This window comes from Grus americana, chromosome 8 (assembly GCF_028858705.1).
Source record: "Grus americana isolate bGruAme1 chromosome 8, bGruAme1.mat, whole genome shotgun sequence".
NCBI lineage: Eukaryota > Metazoa > Chordata > Aves > Gruiformes > Gruidae > Grus > Grus americana.
The window spans coordinates 3,015,111-3,027,482 of record NC_072859.1 but is presented as its reverse complement, the minus strand read 5'-3'; positions in this window follow the sequence as shown (position 1 = coordinate 3,027,482).

Genomic DNA, 12,372 nt, shown 5'->3' with positions numbered 1-12,372 from the left:
GACAGTTTCACTGAATATCTAGTGACAAAAAGGGCAAATGGAAGAAACTCATAAACTGCTCCTAGGAACAGCTGCCTTAAGTCTGCCGCTGACATGGATGAGCTACCAGAGGGGGTCAAGTACAGCTGGGTTTGTTTTTTCTGCATTGTTTATTAATCGTGATTTTCTTATGGGCAAATCTCAAGTTTTAATGGTCTACGTGAACCTCAGATGGATTTCAGCTTGAATGAAAGGAGAAAGGTAGAAGCAGCAGAATAAATGTAGCGGTTTTACATGTGGGTTTTTTTGTTGGGGTGCTTTTCTATTTTTCTTTTTCATTTTAGTATTTTCCTTTTTAAATGACCTGCTATTTGTTATGCAAGGACATTATTTTGTATCATGACATGAGTATGACATTTACAAAAAACAGCTAAATTAAATTGCTGATTTGGAGACCAGACTGCAATCAGAATTTGATTTCGTGTGTCACCTTTTTTTTAAAAAAACAGACTTGTGTTAACCTTCAGAAATTGTAAGAGCAGCATGGGCTCGGATCAAAAAAGAGAGCTGAGCTCTGTTCTTAAATAACAGGCAAGTTCAGTCCTTGTTTACATGCATGAGACTTTTACTGACAATGATGAGCTTAGAGCTTTATATGCTACTTGCACAGAATACATAATTAACAGTGGAAAATAACTCTGAGGCACCAGCTTTTAAAGACAGGCTTGACATACGTGCTGGGATTAAGGAGGTGTTTTAAAAAACCCCCCTAATAAAGTGCTCTGAAGGGGTGAATATTGCTCACTACTGCACCGAAAGGTGAATGTCTGCAAGGGATACCACAACCTGGCAGAGAACTGTTCTCGCATATCATATGAGCCATATGAGACATATGTCTCGTATCATATATCTCATAACATGAGAATCTCACATTCTCCAGAAAAACATCACAGACACGCTTCGTTAGCTCCAACAGTGCCGGGATTAAGCGGGAGGGAGGAGCCCTGCGGCCAGTGTGGACACTTGGGCTGAGGTCTGCACATCCTCTCTTTCTCTTTGTAGCCTGTGAAATTTCAGAATAAAAGCAAAAGTCAAGAAAGGAAAAGGTTATTCATACAAAATTTGATTTTTAAAGCTTTCCTTGTAACCCTAAATGTGTGGTATTCTCATTGCTAGGAATAGATTTAGCCCAACTTTCTGAAAGTCCCAGGGGACCAGAATTGTTGGTTAACCTGGTAAGTAGTTTCCAGTAATGAGAAGTTTATAGAAAACAGGAGTGTTTAGGTCAGCATATCTCCTTAACTTGGATTTTTTTCAAAGGAGCAATATCCTGCATATTTCTTCGTATAAACTTCTTTATCACAGATGTTTCACATGAAACTCTCATTTTGCCATAGCTGTCCTTTCGAAAGAAAAATCAGTGTTAAAACTAATGGACTACAGATAATTTGTTTGAAATCAAGGACTGTCTTTATATTTTGATGTCGATGTGAGGCAGATGTTATGAGATCCTGAAGCACTTATGTGTGCCACCTGTACCACAGTTGCCGTGTCCTCTGTACTCCATGGAACAGTATTAAAAAAAATAAAAATCTTCTCACAGTGACTGTGCAAAAGCAAGTAATCGTAATAAACAAGATTCAATATGCGTCATGGCATTAGAAGTTGGAATAATGCTAACAACCTTCAGAGAACTATCATAAGTTTTATTAATGTTTAGTAGTTTGTTGTTTGGTTTTTTTCCCTCTGGGAACCATGTTTCCTTTCTACATGTAATCTGGAACACTGAAGCCCTAAATTCCTGAGTCAGACAAATACACTTCATATATACGTTCTTGACCTTCTTTGAAAAAAATTAAGTGTTCCTATCTTTGTTCACCAAAAATACATGTTTAATAGTGACTCCTTCTGAGTCTCTTTTCTCTACAAAGAACAATTCCTTTCTTAATTTTAACTGTTTGCTGACTGATTCAAGTTGTTTCTCATCTGTTCTTTATACCCATGAATTAGATTTTGGCTTTACCCTCCATCACTCTAGGCTCCCAGAATTTCATTTTTATATTTTGACATTTTCAAGGTATCATTGCATGAGAGAAGATACAGAATATATTCAAATGAACTTCCATTTTTCTAATTGCTTTCTGACATGTGCTGGGATATCCGTCTTTTTCACATCCTTATCCTTAAGGCATCTGTGAAGGAGGTTTGAACTGTGCTGTCACTTGTGAATTTGTAATGTTGGGAAGATTTTTTTTCCTGGCAGATGATGGATGTTGAAGAGGGGAGAAGTTTCTCAGCGCTACGGTTAAATAGAATCCTTAATTCCAGAGGAAAATAAGCCGAGTGTCTATGGGTTCTATATTGGAAAGTGTTTGTTGATCCTAGATGTTTTGTGGAAGAAATAAAATGTCCTTTTAAGAAGAAGAAAAAAAGAAAGACATTCCACTTCCCACCATTGCAGTAGTATGTCATTTTCCATCTGGAATTCAAGGCATCTGTGCCTACTGTCTTCGAGGAACCACAGGAATAAAACCTGTGAAAAATGTATTTCCACCCTTGAATCTGAATTTGAGAATAAAGTTTTGAGAATAGAAAAGGTAAATGTTAGCAGTCATATCATTAACATAAATTATAGAGAAAGAAACCTCTTTCCCCATTTGTGTCTTCAGATATCCCAGATCTGTGTCCTTCTTTATCTCAGTACCCAAATGCGATCGATCCGTAGGTACATCTGCAAACCTATTCTAGAGGCAAAAATTTATCAGCAGGTTTTGGGTACAAGTTGGGGAAAAGTTGACCCGAGGGTGTTATCAAAATCAGGCCTAAGCCCTATAATTACAAAGCTCTATGCTTAATGATGAATTGCACTAATCGGTAATAAAATATTTTCAAAAATTCCAGATTATACAATAGTCAATTTGAAATAAAATCTAAAAATACAAGTCTTATTGCTACTTTTAATCTGAAGATGCCCATCTTGTAACAAATCACCTTTCACATGTTTTTATCTTAATGGTTCAAACTGAAGATTGGCTGGCGCGAGCTTAGGCTGTTCACCTTCTGCTATCTTTGTAGCCAGGCAAATAAATGACCTCTGCATCTGTCCCGGAGAAGCCTGCAAACAGGTAAACCATTGATTTTAACCTTGAGCATATAGAAAACAGTGGCAGTTCCCTTTATCAGCAAAAGGAAGGAGTCATCCATCATCTCTGGATTTATGATGCTTATAACTGAACTGGTGACAACCATGGTGTTCAAGACTTTCTGCTGTAAATTGTCCGCTCTTGGGGTGTACTGCAAATAATTCTGACTAATTTAGCTGGGCCATTAAAGTCATTAGCTTCTGCAGTGGTTATGGGCTGACATCTACTTGGGTCTGTAAGCTTAGCAAGCAGTTAGGAAAAAGGATTTTTATAATCCTTTGAAATACCATCCTCCCCGCTTCCCCCCACCCACATTTTTCTCCTTTTAAGGAGATTCTGCTTTTAAAAGGCTGATTTGAGACCTGCCCTTGAGCTGAATTATGGAGCAACTTTACCCCTCTGTCAGCACCTGGCCTGGTTCACTCTGGTTTACAGAACCTTGCTCCTCCACGTTTTAACCCTACAGAAATATACCTTAAATTTCTGGATCTTGAAATAACTACAGGCAATGTAAAATTCATCCTGGTCTTGGCTTTCTCTCCAGAGATGGATTATGTGCTTGGGAGCCCGTCACCATTACAAAATGTGATAAATCCACGTCCTCCATGGACTGGTATAAATCAGGACGGGAGTGCGACTTCAATAACAAGGCAGTGTTGCGCTGCACACTTTGTAGAAACACCCTCGTAGGACTTACACCTCTGAGTAGAAGAATATTTTGAACGCTTTGGGCACTGTGTTGCACAGAGATTTTAGATCAGTCCTTCCTCTACCGCAGCTCACTCTTGGCAAGCTCCCGACCTTCAACCGTAATGTGCTGATTGTCAGTGGAAACAGTATAATGCTGGATAGGTTTTCAAATCCTCCATTGGCAAGATATTTTGTTTGTTTACTTGTTTTTAATTAATATTTAATTGGGTGTGCAGACAAGGGGTTATATCATCAATTCTTGTAAACCAGCTTAGCTCTGCCGAAGCTAATGTTACTATATTGATTTATACAACCTAAGAGGCTGAGTTGGAGTTAAAGGAAAGGGCAAAAACTTTCTTCATAAGAAGAAAAAGGAAATTAAAAAAGGAGATGCCATGCTGTGATCTGTGGTATGGTAATAGCGGTTTGTTGACTGCTAGGGAAAGGTGACTCCTGCAAAAGAGCTGGAAAATGATTGGGAGCTTTTTGCTTATTTCTTTAATCTTGCTATCATCATAGAAAGTTTATTGCCAATTAACTTTATGGGAAGGAATTATAGTGGTGGTAAGCAATTAAAGAATACAGTATGTATTTATGCAATGGTGAGCAGAATTAATATAACTTAACTTGCTTTTTAAGCTTTGCCCTAGCCATGTCCCTAGATATGATACCGTTTTAACTGAGATAAACTGCTGTGATAAGAAACTTTATTTTGTTAAAAATCAGAACATATTTTCTTTTATTTATTCATGTTAGGCATAAAACTCATATTAGAAATAGCACACAAATGAGCTTCTCATCCATAAAATCATTGAAACATAACATGACATTTACTACCTGTGGTACATAATTAGACTCCCATTCACTTATACAACCATTTATTTCAGCCATTGAATGTGGTGAGTTTGATACAAGTTGACTTTCTATTAAAAAATTGAAAATTTTAAATTGAACTGTTTCTCTCTGTACTCCACTCCTCAGAAGGTATTATTTCAGATGAAGTAGTCAATCTGCAAAAACAACCCCTTATTATGTTTATGAAGTACATCACTATCTGCTGAACTGGATTTTTTTCAGTTATTTTCTCATTGCATTTGATGAAGTTATTTATATAATCTTTTACTATCGCTCCCTAGCTGTGATTTTAATTATAAAATAATTACTCTATTAACCCATCTGTAATTAATGTACAGTATTAACGATGACACATATTGGGCACTTAAAAATTATTCTTCAACAATTCCATTTGCAAAATGAGATCCAGTTTCAAAGTGAGGTTCCAGATTTGCCTTCATGTTCTGGTATTGAATATAAACATTAATAATTTATTTAAATTCAAGATTTTTTTTTTTTTAATTATGAACTTTGTATTTCTCTAAGATTAGTTGCACATTGGGTGTAGAGACCTAGTCATTCTCCAAGACCTGATACATTACCCTTTCTCTGATTTGTTTTCTCACTTAATAAGAACTGCTAACGAGGTCAAAATTTTGCATACCATCTCCTTTTTCCCCCCACGGGCCTAAGTTACCTGCAGATTGTTGTCGTGTTTCTTGGACTCCTACCTACAGCAGATGTTTTTGCAGTTCTTTGCTTGCCCTCACTTTGATATGTATATGTCTCTGCATAAAGCTGTCATCTTGCCATTGACTTTATTGACCTCGATGAGGTAACAACCTGATGATCTCTGTAACTGTCGTGGTGCTGGCTGGTGGGAAGACGATGGTTGCACCATTCCTGTTGCATTATTCCTCTGAACAAAGCCGGTCATACAGTTCTTGGCTAGCGTGACTTCGATTTCGGAAGCCTTGAGTGAGTTTGGAGGAGAAGCTGGGTGCAGGGGAGGACAGCCCTCCTCAGAGTGAAAGAAGGTGAAACTCTTGGTTGGATTTTAATAGAGGAAAGGGGACTGAATTAACATCTTACAGCGGGTGAATCAATTGCATAAGTGAAAGTTTTGCTAATTTTGAAAGAATGGAGCAATATGAAGGTGCTGTTAGCATCTATTAACATGTAAAAACAGTTTTACATCCTTTTTTAGGTGGACAAAGGACTTGTAGATTAAAATTTAAAAACCAAACCCAAACCAAGGTGCCCTTCAATTTATCAGCAAGACTTCTCTTTACCTTTTGGCAATGAAGAATGTGGTCTCTTACAAGTCATGTTTTAATCCTGAAAGTTGATATCTTCTGCAGCACAAGGATGAAACTCTGCCCTATTACAGATATGTTTTCGGTCTTTCAGTTTCATCTAGTTCATGTACATCTTAATGAAAACTCCGCCAAGAAAGAGTTTCGGGGAGCATTTGGGATGAACTCTGGCAAGCTGAGCAGAAGGCTCTAAATGAAGCGTTAGAAGCAAAGTTCATGATCTTGGAGTAACAAGCGTGACACCAGCTGAGAAATGTGAAGCAGAGGTTTGCTTGCAGTGCTCCACTTCTGTCCGCAGTTATTTCTAGGGCATATTTTTTTAGCAAGCGAGCATAGAGTGAGGCAAGGATGATGTAAATGGACAGCGCTGCTCCTTATGTCGTGTGTTTTAATGCCCTCCCCACAACTCCTGGCCTCTTGTGTCTTTTCTGGAGGAAATCATGGGACTTTGGAGCAGATACGGTCATTGATGAGATTATTCCCATGCTCTTCTTCCATTCTCTGCTTCTGGCATGAGAATTTCAGATAGACGGGAGGGAAGGTCGCGGGCTGAAACAACAAGTGCAAAGCGGTCGTTAGTCGAACCAAAATGTGTTAATCACTATGCTTAGCACAACGATCGGGGACTCTCACGTGCTATAGTGACGGATATGGAAACCTTAATAAGGCACCCTCCATCTTAGACATACAGAAATTTGAACCCATTTGTGAAATTTTAATGCCAAAAGTGATTTCAGCTTAAATAACAATCTCGGAGCACTTGTTACAGCATTATGCATTTTATTTTATGTGACTACCTTTTTAACGGCTTTACAAGCGTTCTTCACAGCGGGTACCTCTTTCAGAAAGCCTGAGCGAATGAGGAGTTGAAATTACGTTTTCAAACGTGACAGAGGAGAAAATTGTACAAGTGCTTGCATGAATAAAGATGCAAATTTAGATACTCTGGAAAATCTTAACAGATTCTTACCCTAAAATCTGTCTGCACCTTTAGTTAGGTAAATGCCACTAAAAATGTGGCCTTTGGCCACATTTTGTCCTCTGAAGTGACTGTTTTCTGGAAAAAAAATTACATTTTTTTCAAGAGTTTCCCTGGACTTTAAGCTACTTAAAAGTTTTTAATATTTATCTGAGATGTATATTCTATGCTACATATTTGTATCTGTCATTAACTGTGAAGGACAGCTCCTTAATATAATCAGCAACATTAAGTTGCAGCCCTAGATGGGAAATTAAGGTTAATTTTGCACACAGCAGAAATGCAGAGGAGACTGTCTGAATAGGTTGTAACTAACATGCTGAAATCTGATATATTGCTGATCTGCACAACACCAGCTGTGCTAGAAACATCACTGCTCCTGTCAGCATCGTATAGGGGTACAGGAAAAGCAGTTAGGGGGCTGCACCTCAAACAAAGCTTGCCTGGTATTTCTGCATCTGCTAACAGCACGCTAGAGATAGAGTTAAAAGGGACTGGTTAATATTGCAACATTAGTTGTCTCAGTGGCAAGATTTCTTAATGATTTTTATTTTTCCCCTGAATCTTACATGCACATTTCCATTTCACTTTTTTTCTTTTTTTTTTTTTTTTAGTTTATGGGATTTCAAAGGATTGCGGCCCCCTTTGATCTTGCTGGATCATATGCATGTGCTTAAAACAGAATATTTCCATGCTCGAACCCGGATGTGCGTACACTGTTCATCATGACGTACATTGTTTATCACTACATTCATCTGAGCCTTTGTGGTAAAGGCTATGGAGAAACAAAGCAAATCTGCACTTTTTCAGATTCTTGTTTTGGTTATGGTGCAAAACCTGAATTGGCCATCCAACCTCCTATATTATAAAAATGTGAAGAAAACAATTCAGAAGACTTTAGCCACAATTAAGTTGAATTTATAGTCAGAAAATGTCAATTCAAGCATTACAGCAAATTCTTAAACAGTTAATTTCTTATATTGAACTGCTTTGTGCCTTCCAGGTAAATAATTCGATATGCACAGCGCTGCAGCTGACCTAAGAACCATTGACATGGCTGTACTCTAAAACTCACCGAAGACTTCAACAAGCTTGGATAAGGCTCTCTTAATTAATGAAGCTTGAAATATTTAGGAGAAAGCCCATTCTCTGTGATTTATTATACCAATTTTGTGGTTTTGCTGTTATTTGCCTTTCAGCTGGGTGGGCTGTGTTTAGTAGAATCATTGGAGATTTTGACAAGGTACTTCTTTGAGACTAAATACTAACTAGAGATATTTGCGGGGAACTTTTGATTAAAGTAAATGAAGCAGATCTTTTGATGCTACCAGCTAATACGGAAAAGGCAATAAAGGATGGACACAGTCAAAACATAATGGTAATCCGCAATGGTGCTATGGTATTTTAATTCACAGTGTGAGATCTGTATGAAGTCCTTAGCAACTGCAAGGCTTTGCTAATGTACCAATCCTAAAATGAAAAAAAAAACCCAAATCTAGTTTGAATTGGCTGTGATTTTTATATGTTTGGTTTAGGTAGCAAAATAGAAATATCCCTGAATTGCATGGTACTTGAGTTTGTGTCTGCGATGCAGCACACTTTTTCACTGACTAGCGCCTTGTTTACAGCTACTTTCTATAGTAAATCTTCTCTATTGTTTTGCCTTTATTGGCTGTGCCAGAAGGCTACTGAGCTAAAGCACATAACAGCTATCCTCCAATACTTATGAACACTTTCGCATTGCTCATCCGTCATTTTAACTGGCAGTTATCTTGATGTAAAATATCTGGAAGTCTCGAATCACCCAGAATACTCAGGATCTGGAAACAGTATGATTTTTTGAAGCAACTATTCATTTAATAGCAGTGGTATAGAATTAACATGGAAAAAATATGAACCGTCTTGTTTAATTTATTTCAGAAAACTTTTCCAGCACAAACTCAAGTCAGCCTGCTATCCAAACCCTCAGCTGCTGATTTTATGATGGGGACTGTGTCCTTTCTGCCACTTTTATTTGTAATATGGTGAGACCCTGAAAGCCACGCATTTCAAGGTCATCTGTTTTCAGGTCATTTCCTAATGGAGTGGTTAAATAGGGCTGTAGGATTCTCCAGTCGTCTATAGGTTCCCTTCTATAGGTTTCACCTTTCCCTCTGAGCTAACAGCTGGTTTCAGCCAGGACATCCATGGCGGCAGAAATGGTTTGCCTCTTGATGGAGAGGAACAGGACAGTCCTGGATGAGTCCTTTCTGCTTTCAAATGCCTGTACCGCCCAACAGGCATGGTACCCATGCTGCTTTGGAAAAGCAGAACAAAAGCTGCCGCGCTCAGCATCCGGGCAGCCGAACCAAGGACTTGCAAAAGTCCTTCATCCTCAGAAGCTTCAGCTGTTGGCAATGCAACTTGGAAGGACAAGTGTTTGCACACCGCATGCTGTCAGAGAAGAAGATAAATTCCTAATTTGCCGAGTTGTTCTGAGAACTAGGAGCAAGCGGTCACTGTGAGCTCTGAACTAAAGCATGATTAAAAAACCCCAAGAGATTTGTCCTTATTTTGGTATTTGGATAATTAGGCTCTTCACCACTCCACTGTAAAACAAAAATGATAGTTCTAATTATGTTTTTTTTAACAATGTTTTTGGGTTTGTTTTTCCTTCTATTGTTACAGGAGTCTTTCACTATATTTTGTAGCCAGACTGTGCTGTCTGTCAATACTGCTCAAAGAATTGGCTGATTTTTCCTAGTTAATGGGCTGTGCTCCATTTGAGAACTAGTTGATGCTAATGCTTTTGGTGGTCTTTAGTGATTCCTAGTAGACAGAAGTTGTCAGAGTCAAATATCACAGACTGTATTGTCCACCGTTAATGGAGGAGGCAGGTCTAACGGAGTCAGGTGGAAAGCAGGAAACCCAGGTTTGCCAGTGCTTTATGGCTCTCGAGCTCTAGATAATGTATTGCAGCAATTTATTTTATTTTAATGATGGAGAAGGGGAAACATGCAATTTTTCAGTCATTTCACACATGCCATTAGCAACATAATTTGAAAAGATAATGATTTACAAACCACCTGCTATCTGGCAGATGCTTAAATATTGGCACGTGCATGGAATATGGTATGAAACATATCTGAGGGCTTTAATTGCCCACTAATGTAATAGCTTCTGTTCTCCTAGAGAATGCTTTCTGTACAGGTTAATGATGTAGAGCTGCTTTTTCTTTTGAAGTAGATGTGCTGGGGATCTTTTCTAATAGACAACAAACAAGGAGGATCTCTATAGGTTTAGTCTGTCCTTTTCAATTATTTTTATGCTAGCAACTTTTGAATGGCAAGAAATGAGGAAGAGCACCAGGTTTGTAATAAAGGGGGACCTTTGGAAAGCATCCTAAGAAGCTCATGACATCTTCTAATATATGAAGAAGAACAGTGATCTACATTTTACCTAAAATGTACTGAGGACCTCAGATCTTCTCAGGAGTCCTTGGAAGTCAGTAGAAAAAGCCATGTTCACTAGAAGCCCATTTCCTGTGGAAAGCCCATGACATCACAAATCCTACGGTAAGCTCAAGGTTACAGTGGTGGTTACATCACCAGTAATGCTTTCAGCAGCTCAGGCTCCAGAACTTGCAGTGTTGGTTATTTTTGTATGGACGCACAGATACCTTTTTGCATTCAATAGTAAGGAGCTAAAACTGGAGTTGGCAGTGTTCTACACCAAAAGCGTGATATCTTGGTCAAAAGAGAATGTTTTGCTGGGAAAGAAAGTCTTCGATGTGAGTACCCCAGGAGAAATTTGCATCCTGATCCAAATTCAGTTCTGAAACTGCATTTGCTTACTCCGATTCAGTTTTGGTGAAAAGGAAAAAAAATGCCCACCCCCAAATCCAGAAAACCACACACATAAATATGGAAAAAAATCATAGTCACTGCAGCAGCATAACCTTCTGAAACTGCTTAGAGGTACTTGGGTAAGCATCCTAATGCAGAAGCAGCACCTACACTATTAATTTTACACGTGGACCAAAGTCAAGTGGAGATTGTGAGCTCAATAAGGTCTATTTATTATGAATATTTGCTATGATTGTAAAATGTTGTAACAGTCTTGCAGAGAACAGGATCACAAAGTCAACGCCAATATATTTGTGAGATATGTGCTGGAAATACCAGACAGTGGGAATTTGCTTTAGCCACCGTAAGGGATGCGATCTTGGCTGCTAATCTGAGCAGATGGAAAAAGCTGGATATTTTAGTTAATTGAGAAAATGATAAGCTACTAGGACATAGCCTGTATATCCGGAGAGAAGTAAGGAGCAGAGTCATAGATGGCACTTAAACTAGCTTGGGTATCTTTACACTGACGACTCTAGCACAGGCTAGAGATGCCCAGGCTGGCAGGAGAGAATAACCCTTCGGCACAGAATTATCTTTTCCTGTCTCTCAAGGCCCTGTTCTAGATGAACTAGATAACTCTCTTTTTATTCAAACTTGCAGTAATGTACTGGAAGGAATGATAACCACTCTAGGCTTTTCAAGGTTGCTGAAAATGTTGCATAATTTGAAAAATTGGATTTTAAACGTGAAACGTTCTCCTATTTATCCAGCTTACATAAAGATTAGAAACCTTGCTAAATTCGTCTCGGTATAAATTTAAAACAATGGCTTGGAGAAACATATGTAAAAGTGGAAGTGTTAACAATCCCCCAAATGTTCCCCTTGATGCATGAGAGTTTTGCTTAATTGCATACCAGCTTCAGTTGCAGCCTGATTCTTTCTCATGCAGTCCTCAACTCTCTTATCCATAATTTTGAGTGATTAATGATTGAAATGTTATTCAAATCACTGAGCCCTGCTCTGTCAGAATTTGTAACTAACTAATGGAGAGTAAAACTGAGCAATCTGTTCTTTTTTTTCTTTCTTTTGAAAAGTGCTAACATTTCTGGTATTTCTGTTCCTCGCTACAAGGGCAACATCCTCCCTCCCAGTGAAACCAGAGGAATATCTCAGAAGGAGTGATAATGTAAACATTTCCCCCTGGCAGATAAGCAATGTCGAATAAACTGGATTTGACAGCATTAACAAATTTACTGTGTTGGATTTGAATGCATTAGCTGTGGTGAACTGTGGAAAGGTTTGATAATGTCGTGGCGTGCAAATTACGGTCTTACCAAAGTGCTGAACAGATTTGTCTACTGTTTCACGTCTGTAAATGACTACATAATTTACACATTTAATGGATGTTAGATTACCTGTCTGCCATTAGACTCTTAGACCACAGTGAATGAAAAACAGCAAACAGTACTTTCCCAGGACATAAACGCTTACTTAACATCAATGACACCCATGTATCATCCGACATGTGACAATACCGTGGCTTTGGAAAATCCAGATAAAACAGATGGTTATACCCGGCCATTAACTATATTTAAGAATTTCTA